Source organism: Parasteatoda tepidariorum, chromosome 10 (genome assembly GCF_043381705.1).
Source record: "Parasteatoda tepidariorum isolate YZ-2023 chromosome 10, CAS_Ptep_4.0, whole genome shotgun sequence".
NCBI lineage: Eukaryota > Metazoa > Arthropoda > Arachnida > Araneae > Theridiidae > Parasteatoda > Parasteatoda tepidariorum.
In genome coordinates this window covers 16,880,682-16,899,226 of record NC_092213.1, presented here as the reverse complement: position 1 = coordinate 16,899,226, position 18,545 = coordinate 16,880,682, and positions in this window count along the sequence as shown.

Sequence of the window (18,545 nt, the reverse complement as noted above, 5' to 3'; positions counted from 1 at the left end):
TTGAAAATTTTTAAGGTGTTACTTAACATGTTACATGCAGAGTGAGCAAAAAAATGAATAAATTAAAAAAAAAAGGGCTGACTTTGCTGCCTAACTATTAATCTAATGATAGAATCTTTACGTCCAAGGACTCAATCTTAGAACCTTGATGACTCAGGTGATAGAGCTTTCGCCTTCCAGTTAAGTTAACCGGTTTCAAAACCCAGCGATGCCTGATCGACACGAATTCCGCATTCGGCTTGCACAGAGCACAGTACTGGCGTAAAATATCCTCAGTGGTAGACGGATCACGGGTTAGAGTCCCCTTGCAGTCAAGTTAACCGTGAGATGTTTTCGTGGTTTTTCCCTCCATGTAACACCACAGTTCCATAAAAAAGTCATCCACGAAGGCAAATTTCTCCCAATACTTGATACAAAAGTTCCCTTCTGAATTGGGTTCAAAATTACAAGGCTACGGAGTTGAACAATAGTAGTCGTAAACTCAAAAAACTGGGACGGCTGTTCAACGACTGTTAGAAAATTAAAAAAGTAATAGGACTCAAACTTAATGGTTGTAGGGGGTTACCTCAAATATTTAAACACCAATACGAACGTTCTCTAAATAAACATACCTTTTTTTCGACGAATACGGATTTTCGTCCCTCAAAATAAAGGGGGTAGCAGCAATTTGGGAAATATGGTCCCAATAATTTGGTCAGAAGAGCGCTCCAAAGCTTACCCCTTAATGTTAAGATTATTTTTTGCCTATGTCGATATATATCGACATTTTTTTAAGCGAATTAAACATTTTTTGCTCACAATTATATAATTCCTTTACAACTTGTAACAATTATTAATAATTTTTTTAAAAAAATAATAGTCGAAAAAATTTTTAATTTCATGGTATGTAATTTTTTGCATCATTTTAAAGAATGTAATTTTAGATGGAAAAATACAAAATTTGAGTTCAAATATATTCGGTAAATTCAAATGGTTCATGAAAAATCAAATTTTAGAGAAGTCGTATAGTTAAAATTTGATTTCTCAGGGGATATATTCGACTTATAATAAATAATAATAAATTTTTTAAAAGTTATTTTTTTCATGGAATTATCTTCGGAGAAACGAATTTTGTACTTGAGTATTTTTGTTTTTGAATTCGCTTAATGATTTAGCGAGATATGACGAAAAACGAAGTAAATATAAATGATGAAGTACAAACAACATTTAGAGGACTAAACTTTCAGCAGCTGTTCTGACTAATCTATTGGGACAATATTTCCCTATATTTAGGGGGTCAGACATCCGAAAACGTCGAAAAAGGATATTTTTATTCAGAGAAAAATGCTTGTGATTTCGTAATTTAAAAATATCGTACACCGTAAAAAATTTCACTCTATGAAACCTCTTAACTCGATTCTTTAAGAGGTGCCTTTTGATTGAAGATGGCTGACTCTGTCGGTAGCTTAGCCCCTCGTGGGGGATTCGCACATGTAATCTGCCTCAAATGAAAGCACAACTTCGTTTTAAACACACCTAGTTCGATGAATGGTTCGTAGTGAACATTTAACATGTTATTTGTAACTACGACACTGTCCTCCTCAAGCTGTTGCTACTTAGTCTCGATCACACGAAATAAAGGCCTGTAAACACTCTACAGCCAATTGAAACAGCCACGCCCACAACTGTGATCCTAATACAGCTCTCCCGACTTCTCACAAGCAATGAATCAACTAGTGGAATCTTTTCATCAAATTATATCACAGATAAAATTTGGATGTGGGAATCATGTAGCGTTTCTAGCACTACAGCTGTTATATTCCTATACACTAGATATAATGCGTGTTAACTCGACATGTAAGATAGGACATGTTAACATGTTAATATAAGACATGTTAACTCGATTCTGTCTTGAGATACTTTTTTTATAGATGGCGATTGTCATTGTTTGTAGTCTAGCCCTATAAGAGATTTTCGAAATATTAAGAAATGTTTTTTAAAACAACATGCACTATAGCTGCCTCATATATTCAGAAACATTTCGTGATTTTTTTACAGTGCATGCACTAATTAATTTGCTTATGTAAAGTCCCCCTTCAAATCATTAATATTCTGTCTTAGAACAGGAAGATCCGATCATTAGATCGAAAGTTATTCATGGTGATTTCCATTTTTTTTTCTCACACTGTACTACACCCACTATGTTTTTTATTTTGCATGGTTTCGTATTATTTTTCTATGCGTTAAAGGTAAGTTTTCATCTTCATAACCATCTTTCTAGTTGTAAACATGGATGCATGTTTTTATTTGATGTTGTGACACTTGGTTTTTTATCTTACGTCATTATAGATATATCCGATGTTTCACGGATATTTAATATGTAAAATTTGTAAGAGTTTTTGTGGGAAATTCCTTCGTAGCATAAAAACACGTTTCTGTACAAATGAGGGATTTTGGGAAATATTTTGTCGGGATTTAAAATGATATGATGTGAACACCTAAAGTGCTGTCATGAATAACTACTCTTGCAAATATTTAAAACATTTTTGAAGTGTCTAGGTTGATTTGAAGTGAATTCGAAGTTGATTTCAAAAACAACTTAAAAGGTCAACATTCCATGATGTATAATCAAAGGAAGTTGATGGAAATTTACTTAACCAGTTACCAGCTTAGGGAGGTTGCTTCTGAGGTGTATGGATTATTCTTTCTACACTTCAAGAAAATACGTGTATTTGAGGTGTGAATAATTTCACCTGATCAAAAGTAAAATTATTTCTGTTATATATGAGGTTGATTTTGTGAGGAGTCAATGAGATTGAAATTGAGGCTTATTAATGAGGTTAATTTTGGTAAACCTCAACATAACCTCATTTTCTACCTCAGGTGTATTTTTTTACATCTGTCAACCTCAAAAACTCCTTAATTTTTCGTAAGGGTAGATATAATGCTTTGAAACATCAAACATCAAGGAAAATTTCAAGTATCGCAAAATAAAATGTAGATTTCATTACACAACCTTTGGTGGAAAATAGTTGCCTTCATTTTTGATTTTCAGTTACATTAAAGTTTCTAATATAAATACACACAAAAGAGGCAATAAATTAATTTAGATGATACAATTTAAAGTGAGAGTATTTAAAGATGAATACGCCTTTTAATTCTTAAAATGAAATTAGTTTGTAAATCAAACTTGCACATGCCAAAGAGAATATAAACTTTTTTCTTACGGCTGGTACAACATGTGTACCACATGTAATGGCACAACATGATACCTACCCCTCAAGCAAAGGGTTAAGGCCGATTCGAATCAGGCTTAACCGAACAGAAATGGATAGAAATTAAATAATATGAAATTATTTATCATAGTTGATAGATTTTTAAAAGTTGATGTATAATTATCCTTATTACATAACTAAAAACATGGCTACATTACTAAATTCTTGAACTTTTGTTTCTTTTTATGTATAGTGACGAACAAGGTAACAACAAATTCATGTCACTTCATGTTCTAATTAAACAATTTACTAACGATATCTAAAGTGTTCCAAAATTGGGGTTCATCAAAAATTTCTTTTTCAACATTGAATTTGGAGAGATATTATACCACATTTTTTTACAGTGTAAATTACAGAAATCGTACACTTCGAGAATTGCCACGATGGTTCAGGGGATACAGCGTTTGTCTCCTAATAACGTCACCTAGGTTCGAATCCCAGGGGTGGTCGATTGATACGAATTCTGCGCCTGAATCACACCAAGAAATATCCTGAGTAGCAGATGGATTATGAGTTAGAATCCCCTTACCATCAAGCTAACCGTGAGAGGATTTCGTAGTTTTCCTCTCGATGTTACTCGAATGCAAGTTTGCTCCATTGAAAAGTCCTCCATAAAGTCTAGTTTGTTCCAATGCTTGATCCAGGAGTTCCCTTGCCTTCTGGGTCGACTGTTCAATGCCAGTAATAAAAACCTTTGAGAATCGGAGATTTTAGTGGCAATGGCAATAGCTCTAAACAATCTATAGCATCATGAATAAAATCAGTGAATATTCTGGAACTACTTCGAAATTTTTGAGGAATATATAAATTTTAAAATTTTTATTAAAATTGAAGTTTTCTCTTGCACTATAAGTTTTATCGTTTTTCTAAAGTATTTTAAAACTTAATAACCCATTTCGATTTTGCTTAGAAATGAAAAGTTCCTTAAATAGAACATTCCGATTAAAATTCTTTTCAATATACTTAAACATACTTTAGAAGTTTTTCCCCCTTAAAAATAGAATAAAAACAAAAACAACTAAATGGACAATTGATATTTTCTACCAGGTTCCTTATTTTTTTTTAAAGAAAGAAATTACTTCGATATATTCCTTTCAAAAAATCTATTTCTTAGCAGTTAGTTCTAAACTTCCTAACAAGAATCGAATATTGTGTGATAACATACCTTTAGATATTATCTGTCAACCGAAAAAGGATTGCAAAAGCTCTGAAAAGTAATTTCAGAATGTTCGGTTTAATATCTAGCAGAACCCCTTTTATTGAGAAAATATTTTATTTCATGTCCTCACTCAGTCTCTGGAAGAAAATTTCATGATATTCTTTGCTATTATTATTACTTATCTATGTTTAGACTCAGAAATATTTATTTTATATATTGAAAGATTTTAGACTGGTTATCGTTTTTGAGTTGTGTGTTAAATTGGTGTGATGTAATTGGCAGATTTAAAATAATATTCATTTAGCGTTTATTTTATAGCAGCCCTAAAACTGCTCAATGGGCTATTTATCATTATAATTTTTCCAGCATTGATCAGCTAACCTATTTCTAAGTTTACAGCTATCAATATTCAACTCCATATCCTTGTAATTTTGAACCTAGCTCTGAAGACAAGTGGACTCTTGGATCACGTAATGCAGCAAACCAACCTTCGTGAGAGGCTTTTTGATGGAACTAACCTGCATTTGCTTTACATGGAGGGGAAGTTGAAGAAATTCTTCCAAGGTTAGCTCGACGGCAATGGGATTCTAACACATGATCCACCTACAACTGAGGATATTTTGCGTCAGCACTGTGATTGCTGCGAGCCAGGAGCAGAATTCGTATTGACTATTTATTGCTGTGATTTTATCCTGGGTCACTTTATTGGGAGATGAACGTTCTATTCCTTGACCCAACGCGTCTCACACATTGGGTTACTGACGACAAAACACATCATCCATTCGAAGACACATCATCAAAATTTTTATCCCCAAAAAGGGAATGGCTTCACCGATTTGGTTGTCCGAAAACCTGCTCGCGATGCCGAACAGTTTAATGAAGACCGATACCGCGGTCCAATGGTCTCTTCAAAAGTTAACCAAAGTGGTCACCCAAACGCTCAATGACCAGTGACAGTGATACTTATGATTAGTCCACTTATAATCAGTCCACTTATCTTACAAGTAACTGATCATAAAACGTAACTGATGATAAAACGCAGTATGTAACTGATCATAACGTAAATTTATCTTATAGGCATTGTGTATTTCCCTAAAAAAAATCCATTAATTTTATAATTCGTAATCTCTTAAGAAAACTCCATTTAACAATGTTATTAAAATGCAATGATAGTCTAAAGTTTCCTTGGGTTTTCAAGCACTTTTTATTTACAAGTACACGGCGCATACTTGTCAATAACGGCGTATGACCATGTTTGCCAATGGGTGCTTCCCGTTCAACGGGCTGTTTGTAGACATTGAAAATGGTAATGCACTTTAACTTATCGAAATTAAATTAATTTTATGCTTTTTTAAAAAATAAATCTTGACAGAAATTGCATTCAAATCATTCAAGAAATAATTGTTTAATCGTAATTTACTGATATAGAAACCAGATAATTGTTTCTGTCTAAAAAAGTTATTTTTGGCCCTATTTGAGCACAATATTCAATAATAATCGTTAGAAAATATGGAATTAAGATAATTTAGATAAATAAAAACACTGTCACAAATGTGCATGAGCCGCCAGTCTATAATCGGAAGGGGACCCTTGCGGCTTACGATGATAGTTGCAGATATGGGTTATGCTATTAAATTTTTAATCCTTATAATGTTTCCTTTCTTTTCCTACAGATATGACTGTTAATTTTATATTATTAATTATTAAATGTTATGTTGTCTATAACATTGAAAAATGAAATATGTAATCAATTCAGAGAATTTCATGATGTTTTAAGAAAATATTAAATAATGAAATGAATTTTATGAAATCAAAGCTTGAACTGAAACGTTTTAGTTAATTACATTCTTAAAACGATTGAATTCGAAAAATTAAATACGCAATCATAAATTTAATTTCTTAACTTATTTTTATTTTTTTTAAATTTGAAATTTTCCTTCATTAAGTAGTGCTTAATATAATATTTCACTTCACTTGAATGCTTCGCTGATGAAACGCACATTATTTAATTCTAATCCAATGTAGCAAGCAATTTGCAAATCAAATTTCCAAACGATAAATCCAAATATATTTAACCATTTTCATACGTCTTCGACGACTGTGTGAAGTGAAGTGATGTGAGTAGAAACTCTTATGCTAGCAGATGGTTGGTTCAGATGATTAATTTGAAAGTTTTCTACGAGTTTATGGGATTCCTACTCGAGGTTTAATAATTGTAGTTTTTCCGAATGCGAATGATTCATGATAAAAACAAATTAGCGTCAGATTTAATTAAACTTACGCATTATACGATTGGAAGAAAATTGAATTTTTGTTAACTGTACCCAAACATTACAATGGTATTTTGCAACGTATGTTTGATAATAATGTATGCGGTATTAGAATATATTATATTAAGATACATTTTCTACATAAATGCATCAAAATAATTATCCTTAATGAATGTTTAAACAGTGTGGATATAACTAAACAATATATTATTCGGCATTTTGACCCAGATGTTCAGGCTAAACTAAGCTGAATTTGCAAAAGCATTTAAAAGCTTCATTTAAACAGTGGGTCAATTTCATCTTTGTTCATTTTAATGCAATTGCATTATTGTTTGTCATGTTTGATCTGATTTATGGTACCTTTGCACGAAAAAAAGATTTATTTACCATACATTTGGGTAATAGCATGTCTTGTAAAACAGCCATAATTCTGGTTAATAAAAACAAATTACATGGTATTTAAACCATTCAATTGGTAATTATTCCCCTCAAACCCTCATATGGTAACAGTTTACCGGAAATTCTAGTTTTCAAAATTATAGTTCTTATTATCACACATTTAGTAAAAAATACAAAACTGAAAAATAAATTTAACCGAATGAATGGTTTTTTATGTCAAGCTCTGAGATATTAAGATAAAATTACCAAATTTCATCACATTTACCAAATTCGGTCACGTTTACCAAATTTTATTACATATTATAAAGACCATATTTTATTTTTAATTTTACAAAAATCATTTCGTAACCGTTTCAGTTGAAGTTACCGACCTTTTTGTTGTTCCCATAGAGAAAGAAATATGATAAATTTTTTCTCAATGTGTTTGGCTCCAGAAATGACAGAAATAATTTAGTTAAAGACGTAACATTATCATTGAAAATATTTAAATGACCATAGAAATTTCCATTTTAGTTAAAAAGTTGGCATTATTATTTAAAATATTTCTATTTGATATCAGAAATGATCACTATGGTTACTGAACATGGCATAATTTTACCTTCTGGACATGGCCGGTCGCTGTAAAAATTCCAAATAAAATTGTAATGAAAAGCAGTGGTACTCAAGGCTTCTGTACTTTTTACCGTAAAATCCATTTTTATCTGAAAATATTACGGAATAAAAAATCTGACTAATTGGGATCTTAGGTTGTACCAGCCGCCTTCAAAAGGTTAAACGATTTCTTTTCGCTTCTTTAACTTAAATACTATTAATAACATTTGAGGCATAACATAACGAAAATACCCTTCCATAGACTGTATAAAAATAATCCTTAACAGATGTGACAATTTTCATCATGTCAGGTGAAAGAGTATGTATTAAATAAACTTATAAACAAAGAACTATACGAAAATATTCAAGTTGTAAAGAACGAAATACGTTGAAATAGTTTAAAAAATTGAGTGGTGTAATGCAAATCTTTTTTAAATGACCCGTAAAAAAAGCAATATATTTAAGGCAATAAAACAAAATATTCTTTTTATTTTTACGCAACTCACATAAACTGATGAGCGAAACCAATAGTGTTACAAAATAAGAGCTGGCAAATACTGTATTAAAAATACTGAATTGCAAAATTTGAAATTACTGTCTAGTCTTATATATATATATATATATATATATATATATATATATATATGTAATAACAGGGCTATATATATATATATATATATNCAGCAAACAAATATATATAGCATTCTCCAGTAGTTGACAGACAATATCTCTTCGAGTAGCATGCAGCATAAGAGTCCAGCTTTAACTTCGAAACTGCCTGTCAAAAAATAGATTTTAAAACAAAATCGAGTATTTATTTTTCCTTAGAGAGACTGTCGATGGAGAGAAGAAATCTCTACTCTGCTTACTCTATTGTTTTCCTTCTTTTATGTTCCAAAAATAGAAAAGTGAAGGAAATAATAGCGAAAATGCAAGTGTATTGGAAGGAAAATTTCGCAGAAGATTTAAACTCGAGTTTTCTGGTTCACTTCTTTGTAAACAAATATAAAAGCTACTGTTGAAATATTTATTGTAAAGAATAGCCGTAAAAAGTTTAAGTAAATCTGTTTCCTGCTGTAAAGTTAATTGAAAAGTATAGTGAGAAAACACGTTAAGACGAAATGGAAAAAATAAGTTAATTCAGAAAGATAATAGAGAAAAATATTTTTCGATTAAAAATTATTATTTTGAAAGATTTTTTACTACAATCAACAAACCAATTGTAAGCAAATACAAAAGCTACTGTTGAAATATTTATTGTAAAAAATAGCCGTAAAATGCTTAAGTAAATCTGTTTCATGCTATAAAGTTAATTGAAAAGTATAGTGAGAAAACACACAAAGTGAATTGGAAAATATAAGTTAACTCAGATAGGTAATAGAGAAAAATATTTTTCGATTAAAAACCATGATTTTGAAAGATTTATTACAAAAATCAATGTTTTACATCAATTTATAAACCAATGGTTGCTTTTAAGCTGGATAATTCAGTGAAGAATGCTTTTAAAACGTCACTTATGTGAATAATTTTAAATATATTTAAGAACCTTAAAATTTTAGGCGAAAAGTTTAATTGATAGGTTAAAAAAATTTAATTATTGCTTTAATGACTTTTTACCGTAAAAACATTGATATTACTGCAGTAGGAAAAGCCTTAAAGAACTTTTCAAACAATTTTATCTTTAAGTTATGTATTAATGCAGCGTTTCTCAACCTTTCAGTATTCGCGGCCCAGTTTCTAATCAGAATTTTCATCGCGCCCCCCACTTACAGTAAAATGTATACAACAGTAATGTACATTGAGTATTTTTTATTCTCTCTTTAAATTATTTTTAACTGCCAAAACAAAAGTAAAGTAAAAGACAGCAGCAATTGAGATTGTAAACTCTATGTTTGGAGATAATTTTCCAAAACAAATACAGTTCACACCTCTTTCAAATGATACTGTTGCTCGTCGACTTGGTGATCTAGGTGAAGATGTAAAATGACAGCTTTTCCCAAAATTGCGTGTCAAATTGTTTTCAATACAGCTTAATTAAGCAACAGATATTAATATAGATGATCTTTTAATTGCCTATATTCAATTTTGTGATAATATGTCAGTAGTAGAACTACTTTTCTGCAAATCAATCGAACTCACAACAACAGCGCTCGCATTATTTGCTATTTTAATTGATTTTATGAATGAGAAAAACATAGAAGGCAAAAATTGTGTCGGAATATGCACCGATGGTGCTCGTTCAATGTCCGGAAGATTCAAAAGTATACAAGCACTTGTAAAACAAAAATCCCCTCATTGCGNGTAAAAGCGGCATTAAATTCAGCAGGAACCCCTTTAAATCTTTCTTCATTAAGAAGGCAAGTCCTAGGATCTTCCTCAGGATTGTTTCAAAGGTCGTCGCCAATAGACCATTGTGCAGCCCAAGTGAGACATGAAAAAAAGCACTCAATTTCCCATTGTCATATCTTTTCAGCTATTGTAAATGCAAATGGTGAAATACGATGTATATCTGTATCTAAATTTAATAACCATTTTCAAAAGACGTCGATTTGAGGGGTTAACAGCAACTAAATTCAAAACAGTTGTAGGCTTCTTTCGTTCTGAAAATATAGAGGTATAAGACTTAAATCTGCGCCTGTGTCAACAAGAAATTTTTATATAATGATTTTTCATAAACAGCAAGGAGGCAGTTATTACGTCCTTTTTTAATGCCCGTCACCATACAAGCTTGTCCAAATAGTTTTCCTAAAGAAAAAAAAGCTTGATGCTTTTTGTAAATTTATAGCCAAATTTCGAGTGCTACAACATAACTTGTTATTTCCTTGCAACAAATAAATATGATTCTGTTGAAGAGATAACTTTTGGCTCAGATATGGAAGTACCTAAAATTTATCAAAAAAATCTCATGAAGCAGTAAAAAAAATATTCTCTAGCTTAATTCTTATTTGAAAATTTTTATGTACCTAAAACAATGCAACGTTTAAGTAACTTTTTAAACATTAAAGAAAAGAAGATTACAAACGCTTTTTATTTTCACAAAACTGTGGTTTTTCTTCCTATGACGTTTTGCCCTATTTTTAGAATTAGCATAGATAGATCTGGTTAAATATATACTAAAATTGAAGATATAGTCATAATTAACTAGTGCAAACACAGCAGATATGAAAAAAAGCATACTATTCACAAAAATGCGTTGCTTTACATGGCGATAGGGCCTTTGAAAGGCAGACTTATATATAATAAGCTTTTTATTTTGGTAGAAAAATAAAGAAGCGATTGAAAAAAAGTTCCTTCCTTTGTTGCTTTTCAACCAAAAGTAAATACCAGCTTTTGTTCCAAAATCTATTTTTTGACAGCTACTTCTAAAGCTTAAGTACATAAAACTTGTATTGCATGCAATTCGAAGTAGATAATCTGTCAGCCGGAGGCAGTTATTCAAGTAACTGAACTGTAATTTCAGATTCTTCTTTCGAATACAGTTCGTGAATGTTTGTTTCCAATAATAGTAGTTTAGTTTATACGCCTGGAAGTTTTTTTTCAGGATATACAGTTTTATTATCTCCAATAATGCTTTTGTTTAATGTTTATGTTTGCATAAAAGTTTTGAAAAATGGTCTGCATTAAAGAACATGTAGTAATTACTGATCAAAAGCAAAAAATATTATTCTTTTTTATCCTGTGGCTCTGAAAATTTATTTGAACTTCAAGTTAAGTTAACGCTTTATATTTTCTTTTATTAAATTGTAAATGGCTAATAACATTTTATAAAGAGAAATATAAGGTTTTGTAACTTTAAACTTAAAATGATTGTTATTAGTTGGTTCAGTTAGCAAAACTTTCAAGAACCTTCGTATTGTTTATTTTGTTTTGCTTTGTCCTCTGCGAATGTCAGCATTTTTACAGATTTTCCGAAAAATGCTTTTCCTTGCGTTTTCTCCAGACGTCGTGATTATCCTTCTGACTTGATTTTGAAAGTATCAAAGTATAGTTTTTGTATCTGTTGTCTAACTTTTTTAACGATAAATACCAATAGAAAAGTGCCCTCGATTCAAGACCACGCATAGAGTCATTGTCCATGACCAAATTTATAAGCTTTAATTAACATAAATTACTTTATGGCCATAAGTAACTCTTTGTGGTCAATTTAATCAAATGCTTTGTGGTATTCAAAAGAGAAATGAAGCTAAAATTCTCTACATCTTGTCTATGGCAAAAAATATGCACGGGTCTCAGTAAATTTGCCTATTCAAAATTCCAATTGATAACCACAAAAAATATTATTTACATTAAGAAATATCTTCCATAGTCTTGAGAGAAAACTTTCTAATAAATTTATATAGCTAATTTATGTTCCACACTGTTTCTATAAGACAAAATATCTTTATTTCTTGTAGATTAAGCATGAAACACTTTTGAGCCAATTTATCTCAATAGACCATTCCATTCAATAGACTAAACATTTTGAATGACTCGATAAGAAAAAACTCATAAATCTGGCTTTTCATTTCGTAAAAGCTCTATCTGTATGGGATTGACTTCAAGTGTTTCACATCTTTTATTAAATTGTGAAGAAATTTTGTAAAGCGTTGCGTTTTTTGTTTACTCAAACGGTAGCGCTGTTTGAATTTCGTAGCGCATGTACCAAAATGTACTAACAAATCATGTACATCGAGTAGAATATCTAAGAAGTAGAAAATAAGGTAAGCGTTCGGTTAACTTAAGACAAACGCAATGCAAAATCTCTCTACCTCTTTCTGTAATGTCCTCATAGACTGATTCCGTACCGTTTCTTAGAATCAGCCAGGAATTCTCACTGCGTACTAGGGCTACTCAAAAATGAAATTCCGAATTACTTTGAAATTCGAAGATACTTTGTCGTTTTGCTGTTGCATTGCAATGGAAACCCCCATTCTTCCATCTGTACCTATAAATTTGGCCAGATCTTTTACATGGATACAAATTGACCACCCCCTCTACAGTCCATACTTTTGAGAATTAAATAAGAAGGTCAGCTATTCTCCAGGAGATGACAAACCTAGACACAATTTTTCCAGAAAGAAAACGTGGTACGTAAGATATAATTGCGTCATATGTGAGTGATCCCTTTACACCAATCTTTATCACTATTATCACTTAACCGAGGATTAACCAATTTATTCCAAATTTGCACCAGTCTTCCATACTTTATTTTATTTTATAACCGTCGTTGAACAGCCGACCCAATTTTATGGGTTTACGACTACTTATGTTCAACTCCGTAGCCTTGTAATTTTGAACCCAATCCAGATGATAAGTTATCTCCTGGATCGAGTATTAGGAGAAATATGCCTGCGTGGAGGACTTTTTTAAGGAGCTAACCCGCATTTGCGTTACATAGAGAGGAAGACCACGAGGATCTCCCACAAGACCACGAGGACCACGTTAGTCTGACGACAAGGGGACTCTAACCCACGATACTGACTGAAGATATTTCACGTTAGCACTGTGGTCGGTGCAAGCCGGATGCGGAATTCGTCTCGACTGGGACTCAAACCCGGTTCGCCTATTTGGAAGGCGAATGCTCAATCCCCTGAGCCATCGCGACTCAGTCTTCCATACTTGTCCTTTTTCCCCTTAATGTTAAAGCATGTTGGAAAAAAAACTATAAATCATGTAAGAGAAATGATCAACAAAAAAAATAATGATGGCCTATTATTATTATTTTTTCGAAAAATAGAAACTTTTCACGGTCAAAGATAAATTAAAATAAAATTAATTTGTTTTACATGGTTCAAAAAATATCCTCTTTTTATACATTAACATTAATATAACAACAATTTAAAAAGTACACTATGTGTTTTAAAAATAAATAGGTTATTTCCTTTCAAGTTGCTTCCAATGTTCAAAAAATAAAGCTATAAAATTTTTCCATCTTGTACAAAAGTTTTTCCAATAAACTATTTACTATTATTGCTAACATTTAAACTAGTTAATTTTTATCTGTATCGCAAAAGGAATTATTCTCCTCCGAAGACAAATTCTCTAGCATCAAAAGCTCCAGCATTATTAAATCGCTTCTCATTAACAAAGCATACCCTGTCAGGAAACATGCATTATTTAATACTCCTTATGGCTTAACGTTTAGTTCTCCATTCGGTGGAGGATTTCCAAGCGATAAAGCTAAACTCATTTTCCCGTTTCTAATTCATTCCGTTAAAAGACCATGAGTTATTATGAAACTAAATTACGAACAGCCATTTTGCAGGTGATCTAATTCGCAATCCCATTTGTCTTCTCATCGCCTTTAAGAATATGCTCCGTAGGTCAAACACATTGAACTATGTGCATGGATTGGTGCGTTCCATTGTTTCTTTTTGATTAATTTTGCTCTCTTTAAGATGCATTAGCTTTTAAGCTACGACAGATAAATGAAAAGGAAAATAATGAGTTTTACAGGGTAATAGCTGACATGGTAATGTGTAGAAAAAAAGAGAAATCTTGTTATTTAAAAACTCAATAATCATTTGTTATTTCATTGATTTTGAAAGTTGTCATGAGTAAAGCGTTTTGAAGCTTAAAGCATTGAGTTATGTGTATAGATTGTTGCATTCCAGTTCTTTATTTTTATTGAATTTATTCTTTTTAAAACGTAACAACTTTAGAACAACAAGAAAAAGATTGAATTTTTCTGGTTATTTGTTGCAGTTCTAAAGTGGAGAAAAATGAGTTTTCAAATACAGTAAAGAATTGATACTTAAAGTTCACGAAATTTTCTTCGTTTTTGACAATACCTTTTCTTGGTATATGCTCCGAGTGATTATTTAGTCAAAGTGACGAAATAACTATGGCCACATTTTCGCAGAAATGAATTTCGTCAAAAATCAAGAAATATTTTCACGGAACCTTGAGCACTAGCGCGAAGCTGCAACATGGTTAGAGTTTTTACATTCAAACGGGGAGCTCAAACCATCTGATTCGATCAGATTTGATGAATCTGGAATCTGGTAATGTTAGGTTGTGTTTATTTTTTATAGACTTTATAATTAAACAAAATTCTCCATCTGTAACTTTTTTTTATTGTAAAAGAATTCCTAAAAAATTACGGTAAGAAACGGCGGTACTTAGGGTCTTAGTATTTTTTACCGTAAGAATCATTGTTGCTGTTAAATTTTATATTGTAATTTTACAGTAATATTTACCGAAATACATAGTATATATTACTGTTAATTTATGATACATCAGAGTATTTTGTTCCCTAAAATTTTACGGTAAAAACAAATGTTACAGTAAAAAGTACTGGTACGTTGAGCTTATTTTTTTTGTTTTACCCTAATTTTTTTTGGATTTTTTTTACTGTGTAATTTAATCAAAATATTTTTTTAAGAATATTTTTTAAGAATATTTTTTTCAAAAATTAAAAGTTAGTCTTAGTTTGTTTTTGGTCTTTAGTTTTTCTTTGGTTCTGATGGTCTACATTAACTACCCTACAGTAAAATTCGTTACAATACTATATGACAGTCCTAATGAAAATTGCATAATAATTTGTTTTTGTCTTAAATTTAGTTGTTTAGATTTATTAAATTTGCAAGCCACGGTAACACAGATTAGATCCGAGTAATCTAATGTCTTATCGAGGTTAATATTATTATCCTTAAACATGACATTCATTTCCTCCAAATGCTTGTTTTGAATCTTTAATTATATATTTTTTAAGATTTTGTAAGCTTTCAAAAGTTGCAGAAAAAAGTAGCCAAGTACAAATGAATAAGATTTTATCAAGTCAGTTTTTTAAATTATAAAAGGATAATTAATGAACATTAAATGCTTAATTAGATAAGTTTTTTGGACTACATTATACGAATCATTTATCACGAATTTCGGATACTCTGCTAAAGAGAAGTAAATCTGTTGAAAAAGATTAATGAATGGTTAAACCATTAACCATGTCATTAAGCATATTATCTGGATTAGTTCCGATTATTTTTCTTGTGATAGTAACTGCGTAACTATAAATGACTTTGCTATAAAATCAAGTACATTAAGGGTATTTTTTGCCAATTATGTTGCATTTTAATGATGAATGGTGGAATTTGTATTTTATATCCGTCGAAAACTAATTACTTTTATATGAAGCACATGAATAGACTTATTATTTTATATTTTTTCACAGAAATTTGTTTCCTTTCGTCTTAGTTTTTAATTTCATTAATTGATTACGATATATTTGGTCCTAAAAAAATCATCTATTGTTTCGAAATTTGACTAGTTGACTAAATAGTAAATTAAATAAAGATTTTTCTCTTATATAATATACTAATTCTGAGTTTGAAATAGTTTTGTTTTAATTAATAAACTATTTTATGCATTTGGGATTAGTTTTAAAAATTCGAATTCCAACATAATAACGAATTTATATATTTTTTAATTTAGAATAATTAGTTTTATAATATTCTTAATTTTCCTGGAAGTTGAGCAATAGATTTAACGATTTAGTTACCAAAATATTTAAAGGTTATCAAAAATATGCGAAACTTATATTTTATTAAAAAACATTTATTTTGCATTTTTTAATATTCAACTTTATTTTATAAAATTTCATAATTTGTTCTTAAATTTGAGACTTACACCACATTATAAAATTGTAATTAACATGAAACACTTAATACTTTATTTAATAATTAGTTGAAATGTCAATAAATCAATAAAACTATGAATGACTTACTTGCAAAATAAATCCAAATAGGAAGCTGAGAATTGAGAAATGAAATTAAGGTATTATAAGATGGCGTCTTCGAACGAAACAACAGCAAGTAAATAGTTCCATAGGTAATGTTCTACTTAAATTAATCCTGTGTTGTCAACTAGTACTGATAAACGGAAATCCATATGACAAGGATAAGCATATTCCGATGGGATATTTTGGAATAAATGGAAATAATATATGGAAATAATGTTAGTATACTACAGGAAAATAATACTTGTGGGACTTAAAAGCCCCGTCGGTACACGAAGAGTAAAAATTCCATTCAAATATTCGTCAAAAAAGTATAAATATTAGGCGTATTCTTTAAAATCTAAATTTTTTATAACTAGTCTTGTTAGTTTTTATGCTAATTAAGACGATTTAAACATGTTTAAAATTGATAAGAGATTTCGAATTACTTATCTAAAAGTCCCGTCGGTACACGAAGTGTTGAAATTTTGTTCAAATATTGGTCAAAAAATGATATATATTAAGTGTATTCTTCAAAATCTAATATTTTTATAACTAAACTTGTTAGTAATTATGTTAATTCAAACGATTTAAGTATCTTTAAAATTTACAAGATATTCTGAATTAGTTGTTTCATTAGCCCCAAAATGTTAGTCATTTAGCTTTTAGGTATTTACAAATCATTGAAACGAATATAACAAGTTTAATAAGTTGAATTATGTTTATGTATAATAATATATTAGTATTTCAGAAATTGTTTACTCAATAAGCGGATAACAAGAAAAGTAAATTATAAGTAGCGCTAAGCTTTTAGTTATTATGTATTGAATTTTCTTTTTTAAAATTCATTCTACAACGAATATAAGTTGCTGTAGTGTATTTATTAAGTAGAAAATTAGTCCAATAAATAGAAAGTATGCACATATAATTTGGTTTTTAAAATTCTGCATAGTTATTGGCTGTGTCTCACAAATTACATTTAAAACAATGAATTCCAGTTAGTAAACATAAAATATACTCAATAGCTGGGTAGTATGCGCAGTAAACTATCATATAAGCATATAGGGTTCAAAAACTTCTGGCATATGTAATTTTTTTTAGCAATTATGTGACGTTATTTGTTTTAAAATACAAAGTTATATAAACTATCATATAAGCATATATGGGTTCGAAAACTTCTGGCATATGTCATTTTTTTTAGCCAATATGTGAAGTTATTTGTTTTAAAATACAAGGTTATATAAACTATCATTTAAGCATATATGGGTTCGAAAACTTCTGGCATATGTCATTTTTTTTAGAAAATATGTGAAGTTATTTGTTTTAAAATACAAAGTTATATAAACTATCATATATGCATATAGGGTTCGAAAACTTCTGGCATATGTAATTTTTTTTTGGAAAATATGTGAAGTTATTTGTTTTAAAATACAAAGTTATAGGATTTCTAGGAAGCGTGTATAAAATTAAAAAGAATTAAAAAGTTTCTGAATGAAATCTTATTTTCGTCATCCTTTCGTATATTTTTGAAAGGTATAAAATGCATAGAATCTGAGAAATTCTTCCCCATCTTTTCCATCCGACAGATGGGGCATGGTTTGTGGTGACGTATATCTACCACCATCAAAACTGATCCCAGAAATCCGTTGTTCCACTCATCCGTAAATACCTTACAGATTAAGGGACCAAGAAGAAGTGCCAAAGGTTGAAATTCGAATTGCCATGAAGTATCGATGATAAATCAACAAAGATTTGAAGTTCTGAACGGTGGCCATGGTCAGAGGATGGGTTGCCGACGTCGTGGATTCGCCAACTGTCACCTAAAAGTGCCGAGATTTATGATATGGTTGCCTCTTGTAGCAAGAGAAGGTCAAAGTTTGTTGAAGGATATAATTCAACTTATTGCACCAGAATCAGCTCGATTTAGGAGGATCTGCTGGATTAAGAGGAGTTCTTAAAGCGGAAAGTTTACCCCAACAAGTCAAGAAACTAAGGGATGTGATTTAAGATGAGGCTAGTTAATATAGATAACGATTCGATTATTATTAAATGTCGAGATATTGTTACATTTTGTACTCTGGATTAAAATTGCTGCTATATATCAATTGAGATTAAATATTTAGATATGTAAGATATTTAAATGCATGATTTTTACAGACGTAAAAAAAAAGTTTATGCTT